Source organism: Schistocerca gregaria, chromosome 3 (genome assembly GCF_023897955.1).
Source record: "Schistocerca gregaria isolate iqSchGreg1 chromosome 3, iqSchGreg1.2, whole genome shotgun sequence".
Taxonomy (NCBI): domain Eukaryota; kingdom Metazoa; phylum Arthropoda; class Insecta; order Orthoptera; family Acrididae; genus Schistocerca; species Schistocerca gregaria.
Window position 1 is genome coordinate 93,568,429 of NC_064922.1, and position 25,776 is coordinate 93,594,204.

The 25,776-nt window shown below is 43.8% G+C and overlaps 1 protein-coding gene across 1 annotated transcript in view; it reads left to right on the forward strand.

Moving 5' to 3' along the window:
- Window positions 1-5,300: 5,300 nt before the first annotated feature.
- LOC126355651 (neurogenic differentiation factor 1-like) overlaps window positions 5,301-25,776 on the forward strand; it is a 117,478-nt gene continuing 97,002 nt past the window's right edge. Inside the window, exon 1 of the mRNA XM_050006015.1 lies at window positions 5,301-5,389. The gene's annotated coding sequence lies outside the window, so the exon portion shown is untranslated. The remainder of the gene's footprint in view (window positions 5,390-25,776) is intronic.

The following is a 25,776-nucleotide window of genomic DNA, read 5'->3' on the forward strand; positions in this document are numbered from 1 at the left end:
ATATGAATGGAAAAACTAGTAGAAGCCGACCTCGGGGAAGATCAGTTTGGATTACGTAGAAATACTGGAACACATGAGGCAATACTGACCTTACGACTTATCTTAGAAGAAAGATTAAGGAAAGCCAAACCTACGTTTCGAGCATTTGTAGACTCAGAGAAAGCTTTTGACAAAGTTGACTGGAATATTCTCTTTCAAATTCTGAAGGTGGCAGGGGTAAAATATAGGGAGCGAAAGGCTATTTACAATTTGTACAGAAACCAGATGGCAGTTATACGAGTCGAGGGACATGAAAGGAAAGAAGTGGTTGGGAAGGGAGTAAGACAGGGTTGCAGCCTCTCCCCGATGTTATTCAATCTGTATATTGAGCAAGCAGTAAAGGAAACAAAAGAAAAATTCGGAGTAGGTATTAAAATCCATGGAGAAGAAATAAAAACTTTGAGATTCGCCGATGACATTGTAATTCTGTCAGAGACAGCCAAGGACTTGGAAGAGCAGTTGAACGGAATGGACAGTGTCTTGAAAGGAGGATATAAGATGAACCTCAACAAAAGCAAAACGAGGATAATGGAATGTAGTCGAATTAAGTCGGGTGATGCTGAGGGAATTAGATTAGGAAATGAGACACTTAAAGTAGTAAAGGAGTTTTGCTATTTGGGGAGCAAAATAACTGATGATGGTCGAAGTAGAGAGGATATAAAATGTAGACTGGCAATGGCAAGGAAAGCGCTTCTGTAGAAGAGAAATTTGTTAATATCTAGTATAGATTTAAGTGTCAGGAAGTCATTTCTGAAAGTATTTGTATGGAGTGTAGCCATGTATGGAAGTGAAACATGGACGATAAATAGTTTGGACAAAAAGAGAAAAGAAGCTTTCGAAATGTGGTGCTACAGAAGAATGCTGACGATTAGATGGGTAGATCACATAAGTAATGAAGAGGTATTGAATAGGATTGGGGAGAAGAGAAGTTTGTGGCACAGTTTGACCAGAAGAAGGGATCGGTTGGTAGGACATGTTCTGAGGCATCAAGGGATCACCAATTTACTATTGGAGGGCAGCGTGGAGGGTAAAAATCGTAGAGGGAGACCAAGAGATGAATACACTAAGCAGATTCAGAAGGATGTAGGTTGCAGTAGGTACTGGGAGATGAAGAAGCTTGCACAGGATAGAATAGCATGGATAGCAGCATCAAACCAGTCTCAGGACTGAAGACAACAACTACAACAACAACAACATGTGTAAAGGCTTGGAAGGAAAGGGACACCACATATACTTTGACAATTTTTTTGCCAGTGTCTCACTTTTACAGAAGCTAAAAGATGACGGACGTTTTGCCTGTGGAACAATTAGATCACAGAGAAAAGGACTTCCTACGCTAAAAACAGACAAAGAGTTGCAAAGAGGAGAGTTTGACTGGTCAGCTCGTTCTCATGGCATTGCCTGCATCAAATGGAAAGACAAACGTGTAGTCATATTGCTATCTACAACTGATTCGCCAGTATGTGTTGAAGAAGTCAGCCGTAAAGAAAAGGATGCAAAAATCACAAAGGTACCTTGCCCAAAAATAGTGAAATCATATAATGCAAATATGGGATGAGTCGATAAGTTACAAATGATGAACAGTTTTTATGCAGTAGACAGGGAATCACGAGGGTGGTGGCTAATATTATTTTGGTATATCTTGATATTTCTATTGGATATGCATTTATTCTGTTTCGATTATGTAATCCAATAGCGAAGCAAGTGCTAAAGGATTTTCGAAGATGTGTTGCCTGGCCATCCCAGTACACCGGCGGTGGTCTCGCGGTTCTAGGCGCGCAGTCCGGAACCGTGCGATTGCTACGGTCGCAGGTTCGAATCCTGCCTCGGGCATGGATGTGTGTGATGTCCTTAGGTTAGTTAGGTTTAAGTAGTTCTAAGTTCTAGGGGACTAATAACCACAGCAGTTGAGTCCCATAGTGCTCAGAGCCATTTGAACCAGCCAGTACACCGTCAGAACCATCTGCAAAAAAATTCAAAGCTGTTGTTCCCCATGAGAAACTTGTATCGGAAGCAAAACAGCTGCCAAACATGGAACCTCAAGGCGCTGTGTGCACTGCAGCACAAAGAAAAAAATCCGACAGAAGCAGATGGACGTGTAGTCATTGCCAGGTAGCCTGATGCTTATCTGCAGAAAGGAATTGCTTTTTACTGTTATCATCAGAAGTGATGACATTTAGCGGGCAGTGGTTCCATTTGAAACCACCTTGTATGTGTTCAGTTTATGTATATTTCATTTAATTTTTACATTTTTCTGTCTCACTGTATGAAAATTAATACAATAAAAACAGGGAAAAATTAAAATTTTAATTATTTTTTTATTTTTCCCCTGAAAGGGTTAAAGCTGCAGCGCAGCTCCGTAGAATAACGCAGACGGACTCCCATCGGACTTGCCGTCACTCCATGTGTTAGCGTCCCCAGCGAACGGTCAGAAGATCATTAACTGTGTCATATGCTCTCAGTCCATAAGACACTCACTTTACATAAGACACAACCTTCGGAAGACGAAAACCGCATTTCGGAAATAGTTTTCCACAGCTGTGTTTACATGTTAAGGCTTGAAACGTGTTTGTTAGTCCGGTGAAATATCGGTTTTCCAGTCGTCAGTTGTCTTACAGATTTGGCTTCCTTAAACCAATTGTTGACTTACATTAGCACAATTCAATTACGTATAGGAGGCAGAAAACTTCGAGCTCAGCCAATACTTCTACTTCTACTTCACTACACAAAAAGTCACATCCTCCAGATTAGGCGAAAAGTTTTAAAAATAAAACGTATAGTGACAATGCAAGTACGTTTCGCGAAAGGTTGTGACTTAACGTGGGAGCGAAAATCGAAATCCGGCAGATAGAATCGCATAACGAGAATGGATATTAGAGTGTTCACAAGAGCAACTAGGTGCGAAATAGGGAAATCGGTTTACGACATCCAGTTTTGGGTGCTCCATATAAAGGTGTAAGCTACTTATGAATACCGCTAGTTCGCTGGTATACAGTGGGAGCTATTTCTTTTTGTAGGTGTAAAGTACACGTCGTAACATTATCGACGATAATGGACTGAATCTAACCATATTAAATACAGAATTGCATCCACACTTGGCACATACAAGAATGACTGAACTGGAATTAATTCAAATTTGGATATCAATGGAAACAAATGAAGTAGCACGACACACAGTATCCCATTTACAGCCAAGTTATTCGTTAATAAATATTTTTGAAATTGCGTGCACATCCTATGGGTACACTTAGCTGGTGCCTGAACATTAACTACATTAATCTATTTTCGATAAGTGAAATTATATTGTACAATTTAACTGTTGTGAATAATGGAAAAGGTGAGAAAGGGGAAACTGGAAACATCCCCTCAATCATTTAATCTAGATTCACACGACAGAGATAGATCACAGGAATAACCGACCACCTTTACAAACATGCACTGATTTGCAAACAGGTTTATTTTCGTTGCAAGATTTGGTCAGCGTAAGTACATGAGCTGAGAACCCGTGCGCCCACGTGCAAAGAACGCAGTTCATTACGTGGTGAATTGGGTCACACATTTATGGTTTCAAAGCAGAATTTGAGTGGAAAGCACAAATACAAGATACGTTTCTTTTCTTAGGGAACGACTATAAAATGAATTTGTGACTACAACGGAAAACTAAATCACCATGTCAGAAACTTCCGACGATTCTACGTACACGTGGTCCGTTAAGAATTAAACCATTACAAAAGTTCGCCTTAATTCACGAAAAGCCGATGTTTCAATGAATTTATCCGGCACTAAACAGATTAAATTACCACTGGAAAAACCTATCGGTACGCAGTAGGAATCGGAAACGTACATGGTTTACCAATCCCGTAGTACAATACGAACACAAGCATATACTATCACCAAGAAACCACAGAAAATAGAAAAAAATAAAACCACTCACGCAAAACACAAAATTATTCCCACATTGGCACGAGATATAAGTCCACTAGCTGTTCCTAATCATGTTCAATAGTGAATGGTCCACACGACGATGTTCCAAAGGAACAAAGCCAATTTCCTACACAACTATTTTTAAACACGATCATGACCTATTATTAACCAATTGTACCAAAGTGTGAGCAGAAATTCGTAAGGTTTCAGTTAGACTGGACGACTTAAATATTCCAACGAATTTAACATGGGAAAATCGCGATTAACACTACCTCCTACTTTGTCATTAGTAATAGAAGCCTTTCTTAGGAGGTGCGAACCGTACTCACCAACAGCCTGGAGAAGAGTGCCTGCTCTGCACAAAGCTCCTAGCAACCCCTGGCTGAGACTGAAGCGACCAGAGGGATCGTTTCCGCCACCAACCTGACAAACACACAAATCTCGGGACAAAACGGATGAACCTCGGATGAACCTCTTTGCTCAGGTAAGCAATTCTAAGTTGGTGAGCCTGTGAACCCTGCCAAACGACAGGCACTCATCTTCTACTCCCAGCAGACGACAACCAACTAGCTTCCACCACATAATAAGCTCTAAAAGATACGTGAAACCCCCATTCACTCACATTCAACCACACATGAGGTAACATAACGGAGGGGCATGATAAATATGGCTCATGATTTCACGTAGAACATAAAATTAGAATACAATACATTGAAATACTAGTGCAAAGCACCATTTTCTTGCATTGTACGTTGGATATATAGTGAATTACTTTCAGTTTCACTGCTCAGCCTTTCTGGGAGAGTTAATAAGCAAAATCGCAATTACGCAGTGGATCAAATGAGACGTAACTGAATCATATGAGGCAAACGTGTATGAAAAGACTCGACAGAGATGTTTCAAAGGTAGTGACTGCAATCAGGTTTACAGTTTAAACTGGGATACTGGACCACCTCGCCTCCCCATATGGGGCGAATACTCTACACGGAAATTGCTTATAACAGCAGTGCACGAACCGGTAACTTCCGGGGGTCAGAGGCGTGCGTTCAGGGACCGACGGCGACACGTTGACCGGGAATCGCCGCATCAAGGACGCACGCAGCTGCCGGCAGTCGGTAGCCTCCCTGTTCCCGTAGCGTTCGGCTCGGGGAGGGACGGACGCCGGGCGCCGCGGCCGCCCCCGCCGCCGCGGCAGCCAATGGGGAGCCCCGGTGGGCGGTGGCGCGGCCAATGGGCGCGGCCGGACACGCCCCCCGCGGTGCTGCGGGCGCCGCCGCCGTCGCCGCCGCCCCGCCGGCCGCCCTCGGTCCGCTTGCGAGCAGTTGCCCGCCCGCCACGCCTGCTATGGATCCTGCACGGTGCTCTGCTCCCGACACCGAGCAGAGGCGCGGACACACTCCAGGCGGACTCTGACGCGGCGTCACATGTAAGTCGTACTTTCACAAGCCACCAAAGTGAGTTCCTTTTAGTGCTACTTCCGACACCTTTGATGCCATCCTTCATCCCTTCCCGCTCTTATGGCCTACGGTCGGAGGCTCGTTTGATGCAGCTGCCACGCTTCTCCGTCCTGTGCAAGCCTCTTCGTCTGCGCATAAGGGCCCCGATCTGCACCCATTTGACTTGTGTACTGTATTCGAGGCGTCATTCCCCTCCAAAATTTTTACTTCACACACCTGTATAATTTCTTGAAATCGTGCCACAAATTCTTCATTACGCAATCCGATCTGGCAACATCTCATTAGTTCGATCTACATGTATACTCTGCAAATCAGATTTAAGTGCCAGGAAGAGGTTTCATCGAACTACCTTCTCAATTCTCTGTTATTCCAATCTCGCATAGTGCGCGGAAAGAACGAACACCTATATCTTTCCGTACGAGCTCTGATTTCTCTTATTTTATCGTGGTGATCGTTTCGCCCTGTCTAGGTCGGCGCCAACAAAATATTTTCGCATTCGGAGGAGAAAATCGGTGACTGAAATTTCGTGAGACGGTTCCGCGGCAACGAGAAACGCCTTTCTTTCTTCTATAGCAAGACATTTCAAAGTTTCTCCTATTTGTTCGTTTCACCTACTTCTCGTCCACTTTTTTGTTTCATACAAGGATATACTCTAGACAAACACCTCCAGAAGAGAATCACTAACTCTTAAATTGGTATTAGATGTTAAAAAATTTCGCTTTCGCAAGAAATGCTTTTCTTGCTGTCGCTAGTCTCCATGTTATATCTCCTCTTCTTTGACGAACATGTTACCTTACCACCCACATAGCAAAACTCGTCTACTTCTTTCGCTGTCTCATTTCCTGAGCTAATCTGCTTAGAACAGCCTGATTTAATCTGACCACTTTGACCAACCCCCGTTTTACTTTCGTTAATGTTCGTATTATAACGTCCGTCCCAGGCACCATCGATTCTGTCCAGCTACTCCTCCATTTTTCCTCATGTTGTGCGACAGAAGTACAATGTCATCAGCAAACCACAAAATTTTTATTTCCCCTGAACTTCAATTGCCTTTCCAAAATTTTCTCATTCACACCTTGCTCAATGTACAGACTGAAAAATACTGGGGATGACCTACAGCCCATTTCTCACTCTCTTCTCAACTACTCCTTCCCTTTCACGTCCTTCGTCTCTTACAGCTGGGGTCTGGTTGCAAACAACCTATCATTCTCTGTATTTCATCCCTGATGAAATTTAAAAGAGTGCATGCAGTGCAGTGAACATTGTCAAAAGCTTTCACTGAATCTACAGATGCTATAAAACGTTTCTTTCTCTCTTGTGATAATTGGTTCATTTCTACATAGCTACTACATCTGCATACACACTCCGCGAGCCACCTGACAGCATGTGAATGAGGGTACTTCCGTTATACCCTTCCTTTCCTGTTTCATCCGTTAATAGCGCCTGAGATTCGATTTCTCTGCTTTTCCCGCCGCGGCCATTTCACGAAACCATTCTGGACCGAAGTAATGTTTTAGTATCTGCACCTAGGCTTCCATTTCAGCAAAATCCTTTTACATATCGGACCGTCTCGTGACCTGATGAAACTTCCATCGTTTCAGCTACAATACCACGCCGCCTTCATCAGACTGCCAATTCATGAAGGCTTCCTACAGAAATAGTGGAAAATTTTTATCGCACTCCCAGAAGAATCTTACCAAAAAAGTAGTGCGTTGCCTGGCTTCTTCGGAAACGAATGGTTTCATAATTTTAACAACATGCATTTTGTACCGTCTGCTAATACACTGTGGTGAGCGTCTCCGCGAAGATCAAGCACGCATTAAACGTCTTTAGAGCTTAGATATCTCCTCTAATAGAAATACCTGATAAGGGGTCCAGAATGATTACCAGTACCCAAGAATCGAAGCAACCAACTTCTTAGATGAAGTATTAGATTTACCCAATAAATCCCCATCTACTGTTTGATTTTCGAAAGCTAGTTTTTTCTTGTCGTTCTAAGTATGTCGCTCTCGGCTATTTTTCTAGAGTTACTGTTTCCACTGACTGGTTCCCCAATTTTTTTTTTCCAGCCCGCTCTGAATTTCTGTCTTGTGCCAAACTTTTCACCTCAGAGTACCACTTACAGCACACTTGTTTGATTGCTCATCTACACCTACATGTACATGACTATTCTGCAAATCACACTTAAGTGCCTGGCAGAAGGATCATCTAACCACCTCCACACTAATTATCTATTATTCCAATCTCGAACAGAGCGCGGAAAAAATGAACGCCTCTATCTTTCCGTGCGAGCTCTGATTTCCCTTATTTTGTTATGATGATCGTTTCTCCGTACGTAGGTCAGCGCCAACAAAATATTTTCACGTTCGGAGGAGAAAGTTGGTGATTGAAGTTTCCTGAAAAGATCCCGTCGCACCGAAAAACGCCTGTTTTAACGTTGTCCATCCCAAATCCGGTATCATGTCCGAGGCACTCTTCTCAATAGTACAAAACGTGCTGCCCTTCTTTAAATTTTATCGATATACTCCTTCAGTAGTATCTGGTAAGGGTCCCTCACCGCGCAGCAGTACTCTTAAAGAGGGCGCAAAAGCATAATGTAGGCAGTCTCTTTAGTAGATCTGTCACATCTTCTAAGTGTTTTGCCAATAGAACGCATTCTCTGGTTCGCCTTCCCTAAACATTTTCTGTGTTCTTTCGAATTAAACTCGTTCGTAATTTTAATTCCTAGGTATTTAGTTGAATTTACGGGCTTTGGATTTGACTGATTTATTGTATAACTGAAGTTCGATGAATTCCTTTTAGCACTCATGTGGATGACACGACACTTTTCATTATTTAGGGTTAATTGTCAATTTTCGCCCCATACAGATATCTTATCGAAATCATTTTGCATTACTTTTGGTCTTCTGACGACTTTACTAGACGGTAAACGACAGCACGATGTGCAATATGCCGGCCGCGGTGGTCTCGCGGTTCTAGGCGCTCAGTCCGGAACCGCGCGACTGCTACGGTCGCAGGTTCGAATCCTGCCTCGGGCATGGATGTGTGTAATGTCCTTAGGTTAGTTAGGTTTAAATAGTTCTAAGTTCTAGGCTACTGACGACCACAGATGTTAAGTCGCTTAGTGCTCAGAGCCATTTGATGTGCAATCTATGAGCGCTGTTCAGATTCTTTCTTAAATCGTCTGTGCATATCAGCAACAGCAGAGGGCCTATAACACTAACTCGGGGAGCGCCAGAAATCACTTCTGTCTTAATCGATCACTTTCCGTCAATTACTGCAAACTACGACCTCTATGACAGGAAATCAGAAGAGCCAGTTTCGTAACTGGGACGATACTCCATAATCACGGAATCTGATAACAAGACACTTGTGAGTTTCGGTGCGAAAAACCTTCTGGAAATCCAGAAATACAGAATCAATTTGAAGTCCCTTGTCGATAGCACTGAACCCTTCGTGTGAGTGGAGTTAGTTTTGTTTCACAAGAACGATGTTTTCTAAATCCGTGTTGAGCATGTATCAATAGACAGTTCTCTTCGAGGTAACTGTTATTGTACAAGCACAATATGTGTTCCAAAATCCTGCTGCATATCGACGTTAAAGACATGGGCCTATAATTTAGTGGAATACTTCTATTGCCTCTCTTGAACACCGGTGTGACCTGTGCAACTTTCCAATCTTTGGGTATGGATATTTCATCGAGCGATCGGTTGTATACGACTGTTAAGTATGGGGCTGTTGAATCAGTGTACTCTGAAAGGAACCGAATTGGTATATAATCTGGACAGAAAGACTAGCTTTTATTAAGTGATTTAAGCTGCTTCACTGCTCCGATGAGATCTACTTCTAAGTTACTCAAGTTGTCAGCTGTTCTTGATTCCGATTCTCGAATATTTACTTAGTCTTCTTTTGTGAAGGAAATTGAGAAGGCCGTACTTACTAACTATTCATCGATAGTATTTCCAATTCTATCGCGCAGAGAAGGCACTGATTGTGTCTTGCCGCTAGCATACTTAACATACGCCCAGACTCTCTTTGGATTTTCTGCCCAGGCTTCGAGATAAAGTTTCGTTGTGGAAAGTGTTATAAGCATCTCGCATTCAAGTCCGCGATAAATTTCGAGCCTCTGTAGAAGATGGCCAATCTTGCGGATGTTGCGTTCGTTTAAATGTGGCATGGTTTTTTCGTTGTTTCTGGAACAGTGCTATTTTTGTGTGTACTGCATCCTCTGGCACCCCTTACAGTTTTTACCCTCTACAGCTCCCTCTAGTAGCATGCAAGTCATTGCATGATGTCTTAACACATCTGCTGTCACGCTGTTCCATCTTCTTTCCAGTGTTTTCCGTATGTTCCTTTCTACGTTGAGTCTGTTGAGAACGTCCTCGTTCCTTATCTTTCCACCTAATTTTAAACATCCTTCCATAGTAGCACATTTCAAACGCTTCGATTCTCTTCTTTTCCGGCTACCCCACAATGCCGTGCTCCAAACGTACATTTTCAGAAATTTCTTACTCAGATTAACGACGATGGTAGCCCTAGTAGACTTCTCTTCGCTAGGAATAGCCCGCTCACCTGTGCCACTTTACTTCTTATGTCCCTCCTTTATTTGTACGTCTTGGGTTATTTTGCTTGTACGGCAACGAAATACCTTAACTTTGCGTACTTCATTATCTCCAAATTTCATGTTAAGTCTGTGACTAACCTCACTTCTGTTACTCTTCATTACATTTTACAGTCGAACAGTTACGCACAATACGTCACACTTATTAACACTCATAGGCGACTGCAAGTCTTCTTCTTTGCAATAAATCTGAGCCTGGTACCTGATTTTCCTCCAACTAGTTTCGTGTAACCATTCATGCAATTACATCTACATCTACATGGATACTCTGCAAATCACATTTAAGTGCCTGGCAGGGGGTTCATCGAACCACCTTCAGAATTCTCTATTATTCCAATCTCGTATATCACGCGGAGAGAACGAACAACTATATCATTCTGTAAGAGATCTGATTTCTCTTATTTTATCATGGTGATCGTTTCGTCGTATGTAAGTCGGTATCAACAAAATATTTTCGCATTCGGAAGAGAAAGTTGATGAATGTAATTTTGTGAGAAGATTCCGCCGCAACGGAAAACGCCTTTGTTTTAATGATGTCCACCCCAAATGCTGTATCACATCAGTGATACTCTCTCCCCTATATTGCGATAATACAAAACGTGCTGCCCTTCTTTGAACTTTTTCGATGTACTCCGTCAATAGTACTTGGTAAGGGTCCTATACAACGCAGCAGTATTCTAAGTGACAACGGACAAGCGTGGTGTAGGCAGTGTCCTTAGTAGATCTGTTACATTTTCTAAGTGTCCTGCCAATAAATCGCAGCATTTGGTTAGCCTTCCCCACAGCATGTCCTATGTCTTATTTCCAATTTAACTTACTCTTAATTGTAATTCCTAGGTATTTCGTTGAATTTACGGCCTGAAGATTTGACTGATTTGTCGCGTTGCCGAAGTTAACGGATTCCTTTAAGCAGTCATGTGGATGACGCCACACTTTTCGTTATTTGGGATCAATTGCCAAACCATGTGCCACTACGAACGGTTACTGGTTCTGATTTTACCGATGTTACTGTTTCGAGTCATGTAATGAGGCCGGCAATACGTTAGTTAAATTTATTTATACTGAGAACCATCCGCAGGTTGCTGCATGATTCGTGGCTCCTCTGCCGGTCTTGCTGCATACTGCTGTACTCTTCTGGTGTTGCTGCCTGTGCACAGGTAAGAGTATCGCCAGACTACAACCTCGCAGGCACTACGCCCTACCTCATTACGTGTTCTGTCAACAGCATACTCCTGTGTTCCTTGGTAATACTGCTGTAGTTTCGGCGTGATAGTTTTCTCCACTACACTTTTACGTTAACTGTCTGCAGACACGCACTCGGGGACTTCCTTCGCGCTGGCGCTGCCCTCAGCTTCGACGCCTGACGTTGCAGTCTGAACAGCTGAACACGAGCGTGTGGTGTGAACTCTAGCCGACAGCGTGTCGTCGTAACTGGCGATACGCTCAGAAACACAGTTCTGGACACTTTAGCAGTAACGTGTCCCCTCTGTCAGTAAAATATTTGCATACTGTCCTTCACGCACCTGCTACTGCCTTCTTGCTTAGTCCTTGAACAGTGTGACCCCAGCCCCGATTCTTTAAAGGACTGAACTCCGTTTAAATAAACTAATTTTTCACGCTCTTCAGTGTTTATGACGCGATATTTCGTAAGCTATATGTCGTTCAGTGATATTATTTTAGAGGAGAATTCAGTGATATATGTTATAAACGTCCCCTTTGAAAAATTTATGAACTACTGTGCTGGTAAACCCCTTACGGTATTTGATTTTCAAACAGCTGAGCAAAACTGAAGGTACTCAGACGTTCCTCTCTTTACTTATTCTGATCATGACTAAACTGACGCACAGTAATTTCAGCGCAACGCAATGTGACTTTCAATTATCCCTACAAAAGAATGCCTGTGACTAACAATAACCTCTACCTTTCATGAATCACTTACCTCACAAAAATCTTCGTTACTCGAACTACAGCAATACAGCGAGCGCCAATACTGCCAGCTAAATAAAATATTCTAACTACTGAAGGCTCTAACTACTGATAGGCATAGTTAGCAAATGAAAGATTTTGATAGAGAACAAACAATGCATTTACCTTAATAGTGTTCAAAAGTCATAAAATATATATATATATATATATATATATATATATATATATATATATATATATATATATATATATATCAGTTCATGACATCCAGTCTTACAAATTTACTGTCTCTGATGGACACACGTCCAGATCATCCGCTCTCAAAACTCTGCCATCTCTCTTCCCACATCCACCACTGTTGGCGGCTCACCTCCAGCTGCGCTACCCTACGCGCTGTTCACATCCAACTGCTCAACACTACAATAGCGAATATTCCAACAACGCCAATCAGCCACAGACTGCACACAGCACAGCCAGTGATTTTCATACAGAGCGCTACGTGACGTTACCAACATAAAAACCTAAACAGCTCGCTTACATGTTGTCACCGCCTGCAAATAGTGTTGCAAAACAGAGATGCTCGTAGTATCGAAGTAATAAATTAAAAGTCATACCTGCCGATCAAGTTTTACTGCACGAATACCGAAAATTGTACTAAGCGAAAAACTTTTTTTCGTTTTATTATTTTGGGTTTGAGGGAGAGGGGGGGAGCGGGGGGGGGGGGGGGGGGGGGAGTGAGTGGTGGTAACAGTGTGAATAATTTTCGGAAAGATTTGACACTGTGAATGGTTTGTTGCAAGTAACTAAGTGCTCTCATTCTCAAATTCTGGAGGAAAAGAATTTGCATAGGCTGCGCACGGTGAGTTCCGCTGCAACAGGACTAGTGCACAGTTTCAAGCTTCAATATTTGACTTATTCTGTTAAACGTTTAACTCAAGGCTACACCTCTTAACGAGTATGACAAAATTTTAAATTCGGTCAGTAATCATACGAAATAATGAAACTCAAATGTTTGTCGCCCCTGGAAGCTATTAGATAGGCAGCCTACAACTCCGACTGTGCACCATGTATTGTTTCAGCCGTTTTGTAGAGCAGACGATAGCCAAATAATGTGAACACTGGTAGTAATGGGATGATTCTGTTTGATGGTCAACAACGCACGTGTAGCCCTGGACTGAGCGTATTCAGTACGGACTTAGCATCAGTGCAGGTTGTTTACGAGTAGTGCACCCTTCGTATATGCATTCAGAGGCCGAGGTCGACGTGCAATCAAAGACGTAACAGAGTTCGAAAGAGGGCAGATTGTGGGGGCCCGATTTGCTGGAGCATCATTAACCGAGACAGCCAACTTATGAATGTTTCAACAACTGTTTCAACAGTCATGACAGCCTACACAGAACATGGAAAGACATTATCGTGGGCGCAAATCAAAACTAAATGACAGAGATCGTCGCACGCTAACACGAATTGTGTCAAAACAACACAGAACTATGGCAGCTAAAATGACTGCAGAGCTCAATAGCCATCTTCGAGACCCCGTATCTATCGACAATGTCCACCGAGAACTCCCTAAAGCGAATATTCATGGACGACAACCAACGCAAAGAACCATAAAATGCAGTGTCAGGAGCATAAATCCTGGGCAGCTGATAAGTGGAAACACGTCATATGGTCCGACGAGTCAACGTTTTCGTTATTTCCAACATCGGGCCGGGTTTACGTCTAGAGAACGCTAAAAGAAGCTTGCAATGCTGATTTCTTGATCCCAACGCTTAAGAATGGAGGTGGAAGTTTGATGGTGTGGGCAGCCATATCATGGTATTCTTCTGGTCCCATCATTACTCTCAAAGGCCGCGTTACAGCGAATTATTATGTGAACAAATTAGATGATCGGGTGTACCTCATGATTCAAACGTTGTTCCCCAACAATGATGCGATATTTCAGGACGATAATGCACCAATTCACACAGCCAGGACAGTAAAATCGCGGTATGAAGAGCATGCAACTGAACTGCAGCGTCTCCCCTGGCCAGCATAGTCCCCAAACTTGAACATTATTGAATCCTTGTGGTCGGTATTGGAGCGCAGACTCCGCAGCAGATTTCCACCTCCCTCGTCACTACAGGAGTTAGAAGAGGTTCTTATCGAAGAGTGGCTAAACTTTCCAGTGGAGACTACACGATCATTTTATGCCAGTATTCCAAGCAGAATCACAGTTGTATTACGAGCAAATGGGGATCCAACCCCTTACTAGTAAACCATTCCAAACTAGGTACAGGTGTTCACATTATTTTGCCTATCCCATGTGGATCTGTCCTACTGATTCCGGGTGCACAGTTTCAGGAACGAATTTCTTAATTATAGGGAAATATGTAATATCAATGACTATCTCTGTACGCAATTTATAATCTTTTCATAATTTGCAACACTTTATCTCACTTAAGATTACCGATGAGTTTCTGTATGTTCACGGCTATCCCTCTCATCTATCCTATAAAAGGAGTTTATCAGTTTTAGGAGCAGCTGCCGCCATATGAGTATAAGAGGAGAACCCAGATGAATAGAGACTAAAAGCGCCGAAGCAAAAATTTTGTAAAGACAGAAACGAGTTCATTGCTCCTCGAAGGTGCCATTATTAAAGACGGGTCGAAACTCGGCATCACTAGTTGTTACTCTCTACTCTTTTCTTTTTTTCTTTTAATAACTACGTATTTTTGTCAACATACAGAGCGACAACCTGCAAAACTGTCTTTTCCCTTCTTAACATGATATTATTTTCCTCTCTCTATCACGTTTGTCTTTTCCAAGTTGTTACTTTCCGCTCTGAGGATCATTCGCGGGTCTCTTTTCTTCATGTTTATCCACTTCCGTATTTCGAACTTTACATGTCACTTTTCACTGTCGATAGTTCTACAACTGTTTTGTGTTACCTAGAGGTTTCTTTACTGTCCTTTGCATTACTAAGGACATAATCGGAAATCCTTCCCTGACATCCCCTAACTTCTTTGAAGCTTCCTTTTACGTTTCACATCAAATATTGGAAACTGTAACCAAGCTGGGATAAAATGGAAATGAGCGTATGGCATTGTTGGACGTGAGGCTCTATGCGGGGAAGTTCGGCAGCCGTATTGCAAGTCCTTTTTAGTTGACGGCACTTCGGCGAATTGCGGGTCAATGATGATGAAAATGATGGGGGACACACACAACACCCAGTACCCTGCAGGGAATCGAACCCGTGCCCCCTGCGTGATAGACGGAAACGTTATCGCTACGCTACAGAGGCGGACGCTAAGCTGGAGTCTGATTCATTGACTGTACACGGTATTATACGATCTAATTAAATAGTTGCTGCTTTTGTTACTGTTCTTCAACGTTTCTTGCTATTGCAGTTGTTGCCATTTCAAATTAAAATAAAAATTCACGTCAGTTCGAGATTTTGAGTTTGTTAGTGAAGCAGAAAACAATTATTTCAGTTGTCGCTTAATATCTTGTCACCAGGTTGTTATTTCCATTAGAAATTTTTTTTAATCTCTTGGGTCGTTTTGAACAATATTTTTTTTTTCTGCAGCAGAACTGAACGATATGTTCAACAAATCCTACGTGCCAGATTTAGGTAGACGGCTGCTCCAGCTCTCGATGTGCCTCTGTGTAATTTTACGGGTCCTTATTCCATTCATGAAAAGCTTCCGATACAGTCTTGCCTTATCGGCTGCTAATTAAAATACGTGCTACCAAAATACTACTCTATCACTTACTCCTCAGAACATCGTTCCTAATAGTGAGGCATCAGCAGAACCGAGAATAAAAATGGCTCTGAGCACTATGGGACTTAACATCTGTGGTCATTAGTCCCCTAGAACTTAGAACTACATAAACCTAACTAACCTAAGGACATCACACACATCTATGCCCGAGGCAGGATTCGAACCTACGACCGTAGCGGACACGCGGTTCCAGACTGAAGCGCCTAGAACCGCTCGGCCACACTGGCCAAACCCAACAGGAAAAACAAAATTATGAAATTTATTCCCTAATTCCAGCGCGCAAGCGGGCCAATAAATTCGGAACACTCCTCTCAATAAAATGCTTCAAATGGCTCTGAGCACTATGGGACTTAACTTCTGAAGTCATCAGTCCCCTAGAACTTAGAACTATTTAAACCTAACTAACCTAAGGACATCACACACATCAATGTCCGAGGCAGGATTCGAACCTGCGACCGTAGCGGACGTGTGGTTCCAGACTGTAGGGCCTAGAACCGCTCTGCAACCCCGGCAAGCCCACGGAAAGGCAGAACGTCATAAAAGTGTTGTAACTTGCAAGAAGACAGGGGCGATTATCGTTCTTTGCTTTCTATATACGAGTCATGTAACGTACTTGTAATTAAATATGAAGACAATAGTTGTCGACGTTATTTGCTTACAATAATGCCGATCTGTCACGACGATAAGTTGTACAACCTATCCGGAACGATGTGTTGTGAAACATCCACACAGAGTTGATTCAGGGGATGGAAAATGACAGACAGTCTTTGGGAGAATCTTAACGAAGCACAGTTCATTTGTGAATGACGTCGGAAGTTCCTTACGTCAGGCTGGTGAGTGGTGTTTGTCAGCCTGACACCTTAATCAAGTTGGATTAATGGAAGTGAAGCGGAAATTTCGGGGAAAATCTATAAAATTCTTCAGGGATTTATTGCATCAGCACGAGAGCAACATAACTTCTCAACAAACGCTAGCTGAAGATACAAATATCCGCTGTTTGCTAGGAAAAAGATTGCTTCTGAAATTACGACTTCCTCAGACGTCTCAAGGAACATAGCACAGTATCCCACATACATGACCATAGCGGTAATATTAGTGGGATATTGGCGTATACGAAGGTGTCCTAATAACCGTTCCTCATGAATATGGTAGGACAGGGACAACATTATGTTGTTATATCACATACTCTCTGCCACATATCGTAAAGTACCCAACAGTTCACTTTTTTATTTAATATTTTTCTGTTTAATACTTCCACTGCATCTGTCTGGGCTCTCTCGCGGTCCTTTTGACTTGTTGGATCCGTGGTACATTCTTTAATTTTAATATGAGATTTCAATCCGTATCCATCCTCAGTTTTTTAGTGGCAAGAATTTTCCGCATAATACTTCGTTCTTCCTCCAGTATGTTTTGAAGATCGCCTTTTCTGTTCAGAATTAAAGCTTCGCTTGCTTACTGAGCTTCAGAATTTGTCACCGTGTTGTTCTGTCTAACCTTTGAATGTACTGGCGTACGTATCTTGTTGTGAATCTCGTGCGTTCTGCCGTAGCGTTCTGTAATCGAACGGTCTTTGTTTCGTCGTCGAGTCCCGTTGTTTCTACAATCTCACCGACTTACGTGAAGTACCTAACCCTCTTCATTTGCCCGTACTTCGTGTTTAATTTCTGAAAGTTAAATTTAATGCAAATAAATTTGCTTTCTTCAGAGGAGATTTGTAGGTCAACTTTTCCAGCGCATCGTTTGAGGACTTCTGTTTGATTTCTATGATCACTGTTCGATAGTATCGCTAAATCCTCTGCGAGAAGCTAAGTAAAGGGGTCTTTAATATCCGTCCAAGATGAACAGGCTTCCATAGAATTTGGATTTTTAATTCCTTTTCCATTCCCTAAAGATTTTGTATAGAATGAGAGTGAGGAAGAGAGGTGACAGTCCATCCACTTGGCGAGCACCGGTTTTAAAAGTAGTGTGACATTTCCACAGCAAATTTTATTTTCGGCTACATGTCCGTGTGTGTTTGCCTGATGCGGTATAGTCTCTGCCCTCTAGGTTGTCGAAACAAGTCTGGCGAAAGTGGAGATGATTCGGGCTGTTTGGGTTACCTTGTAGGTTGAATGTTTGTTCTGCACACGAGCGCCTGGTCGAAAGCCCGCTTGGTATCCCCGATCTTACGTTCACATTATGCTAGTGTTCTTTGAAATAAACATACAGAGGATATCTTGCATGTGAGTCTTTCCTGTCAACTCTCTTGTGGAGTGAGTGGATGGTTGCATGCGTCCAATTTTCTGGCAGTTTTTCTGCTTTCTGAATATCCCTGGGGATCTGTGTAAGTCCTAAGTGTGTGTTCGTTCCTGCTTCAATAACTCCCCAGTGATGCCGTCTTCCCCGGACGTCCTGGTATTTTTCAGTCTAATGATATATGTCTATATGTGTAGACTTCATCTCTGGTGAAGGGTTGAGATTCTGGGTGTGTGCTAACTCCCTACGGCTGTGACGATTCACTTTGCCTTTAATTAATTAGTGATTATATAATAGAACAGCTGTATTTTCCATGTCTTTGTAGTTACGTGCTACAGTCTGCCATGCACTGTAATTTTGAACATTCGTCACCTCAAAAAGGAGCAACCCATACCGAAGTTTGTTTTCGAAACAGCAGTACATCTAGCTTCTCTAAAACGATAAAAGTCCTTTGTAGTGCTTTTTTTTTTTTTTTTTTTGAAAATTTTACTGTTCGCATAAGGTTACAAAAACATGAAAGTGATCTAAGGTAACAGCCTATCTGTACTGAACATTATGATGGAGGAGAGGAGAAAAATTTTGGTTGAATGTCGCATCGACGGCTAGATCATTAGAGACGGAGCACAGGGTCGGATTGAGCACGGGTGCCCTGCCGTGTCCGTTTGTAGGAACCGCGTAGCTCCCAATGCGACTCAACTGCACAGTGGAAGTGACGAAGATAGAGTGTTCTTGTAAAGCGTAGTACTGTCCATATAAAACCTGGGTGACGTCGTTTAATCGTTTATTATTCTCTTAAAGGTTCAATTGGAGGCGTCTTCAGTCTTATCTGCCGCAAAGACGGACACTGAAAAGATCGCATTATTTCTGTGAGCTGCACGTCACGGTGTCCTTGGTGCAACGTAAGCTTGAGGTAAGCTGTTTCACACGATCTAACGAAAAAGGCAGTATGGGATGTACTAAGATGGGAGCATCCAATCCTTCTCTTACTGACGTCGCGAGTGATGATACGGCGGTGACTTCGGCATCGAACAGTGTCTCAGATTTTCTGGTAGGCGTCATGAAACTATTGTAAACATTTCAGTAGAATTATTACAATAATTTCTGGAAGTTGGGTACTACTAGAGCGTAAACGGACAATTACGTGGCATCTTCAGTCACTCGCCAAAACCGAAAAGTCTCGTAAGTATTGTTCTACCCACCGCACCTGAAAGCAGATTGCTCGTCGGTTGTAACGCCGACTTCCGTCGATATTAATAGACAAATGTTTCATTGTTTGTAGCAGACATAATATTAGAATTGTCTTCGAAACTAATCTAGTAATACTGTTTTGGATATATTGCTGTTGCCCCTCTGAAATGTCAAAAAGTCTTGAACAGGGAAAAAAATACTGCCAGAATCTCTGCGCTTGCTTTGATCTCTCTTCCGTTGTCCTTTCATTTGTCGAGAAATATAGAGGAAATAGTCCAGGCACTAACTGCAATCTAGTTGTTGCCTAAGCGAATACTGTTGTGGCAGACTAGTGGCGGAAAGTGTTAAAATGTGAGAGAGAGGGAGCCAGCAAGCGAAAGTGGGCAGCAGGTCGCTAGCAGCCAAAGTGTTCGCACCCAATGGTACAGAACGCGTTATTTTGGCGTTTATAGTGCCTTGAAACGTGTTGTAGGTACGTTTATTTTATTTTATTTACCATTAGTTGTTGCAGTAAGGTACTTTTTGTTAATAACTTGATATTCCACAGTTCCTTTCCATATGTTATTTATAGTATAACGTATTTTGGCAATGAGCTACTACCACTCTAAGACGTCTTATCCAATTGGTCTAACTATGGGCTACACAAAAGGGTGTAATTATGGGCTAGCCCATATTTACACTTTGTTCTGCTACGCACAACGCAAACGGTTCATTTATCATACCTGTTGTTTCAGAATGCCTAAAAAAACGCGACGCTATAACTTAAAGAATAAAAGAAAGTGCTGGAATGAAGAGGACATGGAAAAGGCTATTACAGGTGTGGGAGAAAAGTGAGTTCGTACGAGAGCAGCAAAGATGTGTAATGTATCTCGCACGAAAGTCTAAACATTAAGTAAAAAGCCTGATATGAGTCAAGTTGTAGCAGCTCGTAATAAACTGCGGAGAAAATCCTATTTGGGTGCAGAATTACAAGAAGAGATGGCTAAATGCCATCTTATCATGGTACAAAAATTCCAGGGATATACTGGAGCAGATCCGAGATGCATAACACTTCAACTTTCACTAGGAAATGGTCTATAAACTTCTTTCAAGTCAAATGACGCTGACAGAGGCTAGCTATATCCTTTTCCAATTCGACACAAAGACTGTCTGTCATTTCGCAACACTTGCAGAACATCGTTTGCAAGGGCACTGGGTTTCAACAAAGAAAATATCTAAGCCTCCTTTAATCTTATGGGAGATACTACCAAAAGCACAAATTCGCTGCAGAAAGAATATTCAAGGTGGATGAAGCAGGTCTTTCAACTGTTCAGACCAAGATCCCATATGTCATTGGGAAAAAGAACAAGTAGCAAATAGCAGCTCTGACTTCGGCTGAGATAGGCTCTGCAGTGACAATTATTGTCTGCATGAGTGCAGCTGGGCGTATTCTTCCTCCTATAGTCATTCTTCCACAAACATGACTCGCGTTCTAATGAAAGCATCTTCTCCGTGTTTGATAGGTAGGGCTCACCCATCTGTATGGGTGCAAAGTAATCTGTTTACAGAATTGCTCGCTCATTTGATTGTAAAAGTCGGCCCGAAAGAAGGGTTACCAGTTCTACTGATTTTAGGTGGTTATTCCACTAAGGTACAGAACATCTTTATCACTAATGTGACTAGAGGAAACTACGTGGCGATCGTCTCTCGTCCTCGTAATTCCACATGTAAGCTTCAGCCTCTGGATGAGACATTCATGGGCCCACTGAAAGCTTATTACAGTGATAAAGTTAGGCACTGGACTCGATTCTCCCATCGTCCTGCCACAGCATATCACATAATCGAGCTGTCTGAATCATCTCCCCAGTCTGGACTTTGTGTCGTGCGTTTCCAAAGATACGGGACTATTTTCTGTAAATAAAGGCGTCTTTCTGATTTTAATTTTCTAACTTACGAAATTGAAGCAGAGAAGAGAAGCAGTTCTACCTCATCAAAACCGCTGAGATCTCTCCTAACGTTGTTGCCTTACCATCATGTCTGACTTCCAACCCCACTGCTCCGCAGGTTATTCCTGGAACCTCAAAGCAAGTGAGTCCTTTAGAGATTCCTCCAGTTTCTGGCATCAGGGTATTAGTGACAAATAGAGGCCGAAAGCCATGGCAGTGACCTGGAAATATCTCTAGGCGAAATCGAGATGATGAGGATGGATGCGAACTTCTTGAAATACGGCTCCACAGGCTCGATAAAGTCTTGAAATGACGTAAGTTTATACTTTTGGATGTAATAGTTTTTATTGTGGTTGTAAACAACACAAGTTAACGCATCATGTTACTCGTTTCGTTCACACAGTGTTACTATCTTTTAGCTGTCTCTATCTTGTAATATAACATCGAATCCTATGCTTGAGAATGACACATAAGCCGGAACAGCAGCAGCACAAAACCAGTTAGAGCCAAAAGAGGATAATGACGTCATTTAACGAATTTAAAAATTCATAGGTCTGCCAATCAACCCTTAACGGGTGTTAGTTTTTTTCCTTTCTTTTACCTCTGAGAACGATTAATTGCTGTGAAAATGGCAAACTGCGCCACTGTTCGCAGCCACGTTAAACAGTGGATCCTCCTGTCGCTGGCTGGGTAAGTCTTCCAAAGATCTGTGGAAAGCAACACTCATACCACCTCCAATAGCGTACGGTGTCCAAACCGACCGTCAACTTTATCTGTACATGCACCGTCTGTCAAAAAAAGTGAAGCACCCAGAGGACGTGGTAGCGGCGTACACAGACACTCTATCGGCAGAGCCGCAGTTCTCGGTGACAAGTACAGCGGTCAGCGTAATGCGTTACCTTGTTGCTCGTCTTTAGCGTTGTTACCAGACGTGGTACGGTTTACGCGATGTTAAAAAGAAGCATCAAATACCTCGAGAGGTTGCAGTATTCATCGAAACAAAAACGTAATTCCGGAAAGCATGGCTCCGGAAACGCATAGTTTCCGAGATAAGCGAATGTTTATAGGAATGACAGCGCGACGCTTTGTTGCGGATATCAGCACGGTCGTCGCATTGACGCTGCGTCAAATGCGTCGGCGGTCGGTGTGGCCGAGCGGTTCTAGGCGCTACAGTCTGGAACCACGCCAGCGCTACGGTCGCAGGTTCGAATCCTGCCTCGGGCATGGGTGTGTGTGATGTCCTTAGGTTAGTTAGGTTGAAGTAGTTCTAAGTTCTAGGGGACTGATGAACTCAGCACTTTAGTCCCATAGTGTTCAGAGCCATTTGAACCATTTTCAAATGCGTCGGCAGGGTATTCCGATGTCTTACAGTACTCTGTCTACCATTAGGTTGTCTGCAGTCCGTTGTGTGGTTTAAATTCTGTTGTACGCTACGTTAGCTTTCGTCGTATTTGGGTGTGGCTTATTGCACAGTACTATAAACATTGGGCACGTATCGTGGTTTTCCACCTCCTTCCAAACGCGGATTCATTTATGTGATTACTGTTATTGCGCTATTTGTGCGTGCAAGTGGTGTAGTACATTTATGTTTTCTCTCTTCCCACTTGTTAGCAATGGAAGCCTAGTACTCGACAAGTGAAATGTCGAATATCATATTCTGCTACGGTTTAGCAAATGTACGTAGCCTGCGAGCCTGTGCCCTCTACGCTGAGAAATATCCTGATAAGCTGTTCGGCAGACTCTACAGCGTCTGAGGGGGACACAGGTGGTACCCTCGCGCCTCGGAAGACTGACAGTGGAAGACCCCGCACATTCTGCACCGCCGACATGCGGATTCTTGCGCCGTGTTCGCTGGAAGGAACCCCTGGGAGCAGTGTGCGACGATTAGCAACAGCTGAGGGCGTGTCTCATCTGGGGGTGGTACTTCATGAACAGTCGCTGTACCCATATCATCTGCATCGCGTTCAGGCACTAAGGACACAGAATCGTAGGTGGACAGCGGTTCTGTCAATGGCTGTTGCAGAAGTGCGCCGCAGATCCACTGTTCACATCCAAGATTTTATTTATCGATGAGGCAGGAGTCACAAGAAACGGTATTGTAAATTTCCATAGCCATCATTTATGAGAAGATGTCAATTCCCAAGCAATTCGGAGATGAGGGCATCAACACCGACTCTAAGTCGGCAGGCTGCCACAAACTTAATTGTGATGCATTATCTGGACTTGCTCACCAATGTACTGACTACCTTGCTGGAGGGTGTGCCACTGCAGCAACGAATACAAATGTCGTTCGTACGCGATGGCTACCAGCACACTTCCGTCACGATGTGCGAGGACATCAGTCCCCTAGACATTTGGCGACGCTTGATCGAACTGGACTACGCCACGTCAACCAACAATGTGTGGACGCAGCAGTGTCTTGTCCTCAATGAGTGCTAGCAGGTACAACAACAACAAGGTATACGAGGTCTGTTCAAAAATTTCCGGAACTTTCTCCTCACTATTTGTCTACGCTTGCCTTTTACTTATTGTACATGGTCTCCTTCGAAATACGCTCCTCCACAATTGATACACCGGAAGCAGTCTTGTTACGCCTATTGCTGGATCACACACATCCATGCCCGAGGCAGGATTCGAACCTGCGACCGTAGCAGAAGCGCCGTCTGCGAATTTCTTTTATGTCGTCTGTCGTTGAAAATCTTCGTCCTTTCAACGGGGTTCAACTCTGGAGATAAAAACATGGCCGGAGGTTCGTTCTTATTTGCGCGATCCAGAAGCTTCTATAAATTGCCAACCGATGATCTTTCTGGTATTGACTCATGAGCCACGGGAGGAACTTGGCGGCAACAGGATGCATTCCAAGATGGTGTGTAAGGATTTCATGACATGATCAAACTGAAATACACTCCTGGAAATTGAAATAAGAACACATTGACACCGGTGTGTCAGACCCACCATACTTGCTCCGGACACTGCGAGAGGGCTGTACAAGCAATGATCACACGCACGGCACAGCGGACACACCAGGAACCGCGGTGTTGGCCGTCGAATGGCGCTAGCTGCGCAGCATTTGTGCACCGCCGCCGTCAGTGTCAGCCAGTTTGCCGTCGCATACGGAGCTCCATCGCAGTCTTTAACACTGGTAGCATGCCGCGACAGCGTGGACGTGAACCGTATGTGCAGTTGACGGACTTTGAGCGAGGGCGTATAGTGGGCATGCGGGAGGCCAGGTGGACGTACCGCCGAATTGCTCAACACGTGGGGCGTGAGGTCTCCACAGTACATCGATGTTGTCGCCAGTGGTCGGCGGAAGGTGCACGTGCCCGTCGACCTGGGACCGGACCGCAGCGACTCACGGATGCACGCCAAGACCGTAGGATCCTACGCAGTGCCGTAAGGGACCGCACCGCCACTTCCCAGCAAATTAGGGACACTGTTGCTCCTGGGGTATCGGCGAGGACCATTCGAATCCGTCTCCATGAACACCGTTAGGCCGTCTTCCGCTCACGCCCCAACATCGTGCAGCCCGCCTCCAGTGGTGTCGCGACAGGCGTGAATGGAGGGACGAATGGAGACGTGTCGTCTTCAGCGATGAGAGTCGCTTCTGCCTTGGTGCCAATGATGGTCGTATGCGTGTTTGGCGCCGTGCAGGTGAGCGCCACAATCAGGACTGCATACGACCGAGGCACACAGGGCCAACACCCGGCATCATGGTGTGGGGAGCGATCTCCTACACTGGCCGTACACCTCTGGTGATCGTCGAGGGGACACTGAATAGTGCACGGTACGTCCAAACCGTCATCGAACCCATCGTTCTACCATTCCTAGACCGGCAAGGGAACTTGCTGTTCCAACAGGACAATGCACGTCCACATGTATCCCGTGCCACCCAACGTGCTCTAGAAGGTGTAAGTCAACTACCCTGGCCAGCAAGATCTCCGGATCTGTCCCCCATTGAGCATGTTTGGGACTGGATGAAGCGTCGTCTCACGCGGTCTGCACATCCAGCACGAACGCTGGTCCAACTGAGGCGCCAGGTGGAAATGGCATGGCAAGCCGTTCCACAGGACTACATCCAGCATCTCTACGATCGTCTCCAAGGGAGAATAGCAGCCTGCATTGCTGCCAAAGGTGGATATACACTGTACTAGTGCCGACATTGTGCATGCTCTGTTGCTGTGTCTATGTGCCTGTGGTTCTGTCAGTGTGATCATGTGATTTATCTGACCCCAGGAATGAGTCAATAAAGTTTCCCCTTCCTGGGACAATGAATTCACGGTGTTCTTATTTCAATTTCCAGGAGTGTATTTCATTCTTCTGCAATCACTCGGGCAGTAGGTCTTCGACTGGCACGCACAATTTCGCTGACGTCGATGGTCCTCCTTAACGAGGGCCATCTTCAACTTCTGTCCGGCCGAGTACGGCTTAAGCACTCTTCACCGTAGGCTTCTTGCGTTATTTGGTGTCTCTGTAAAAGTTTTCTCGAGTTTCACACAAAATTTAATCCTGACGCGTTGCTCCTCTAACTCTGCCACCTCGAAATTCTCAAACTGTACTGAATACAGAACTGCACAATGATTAACAGACATACAACAATGAAACTTCCGGAAGTTACACATTAAACACAGACGTATGCAGGGATGCCAACCTCATTTCGCTCCAACACACCATTGACGCTAAATTACGAATGTCAAGCG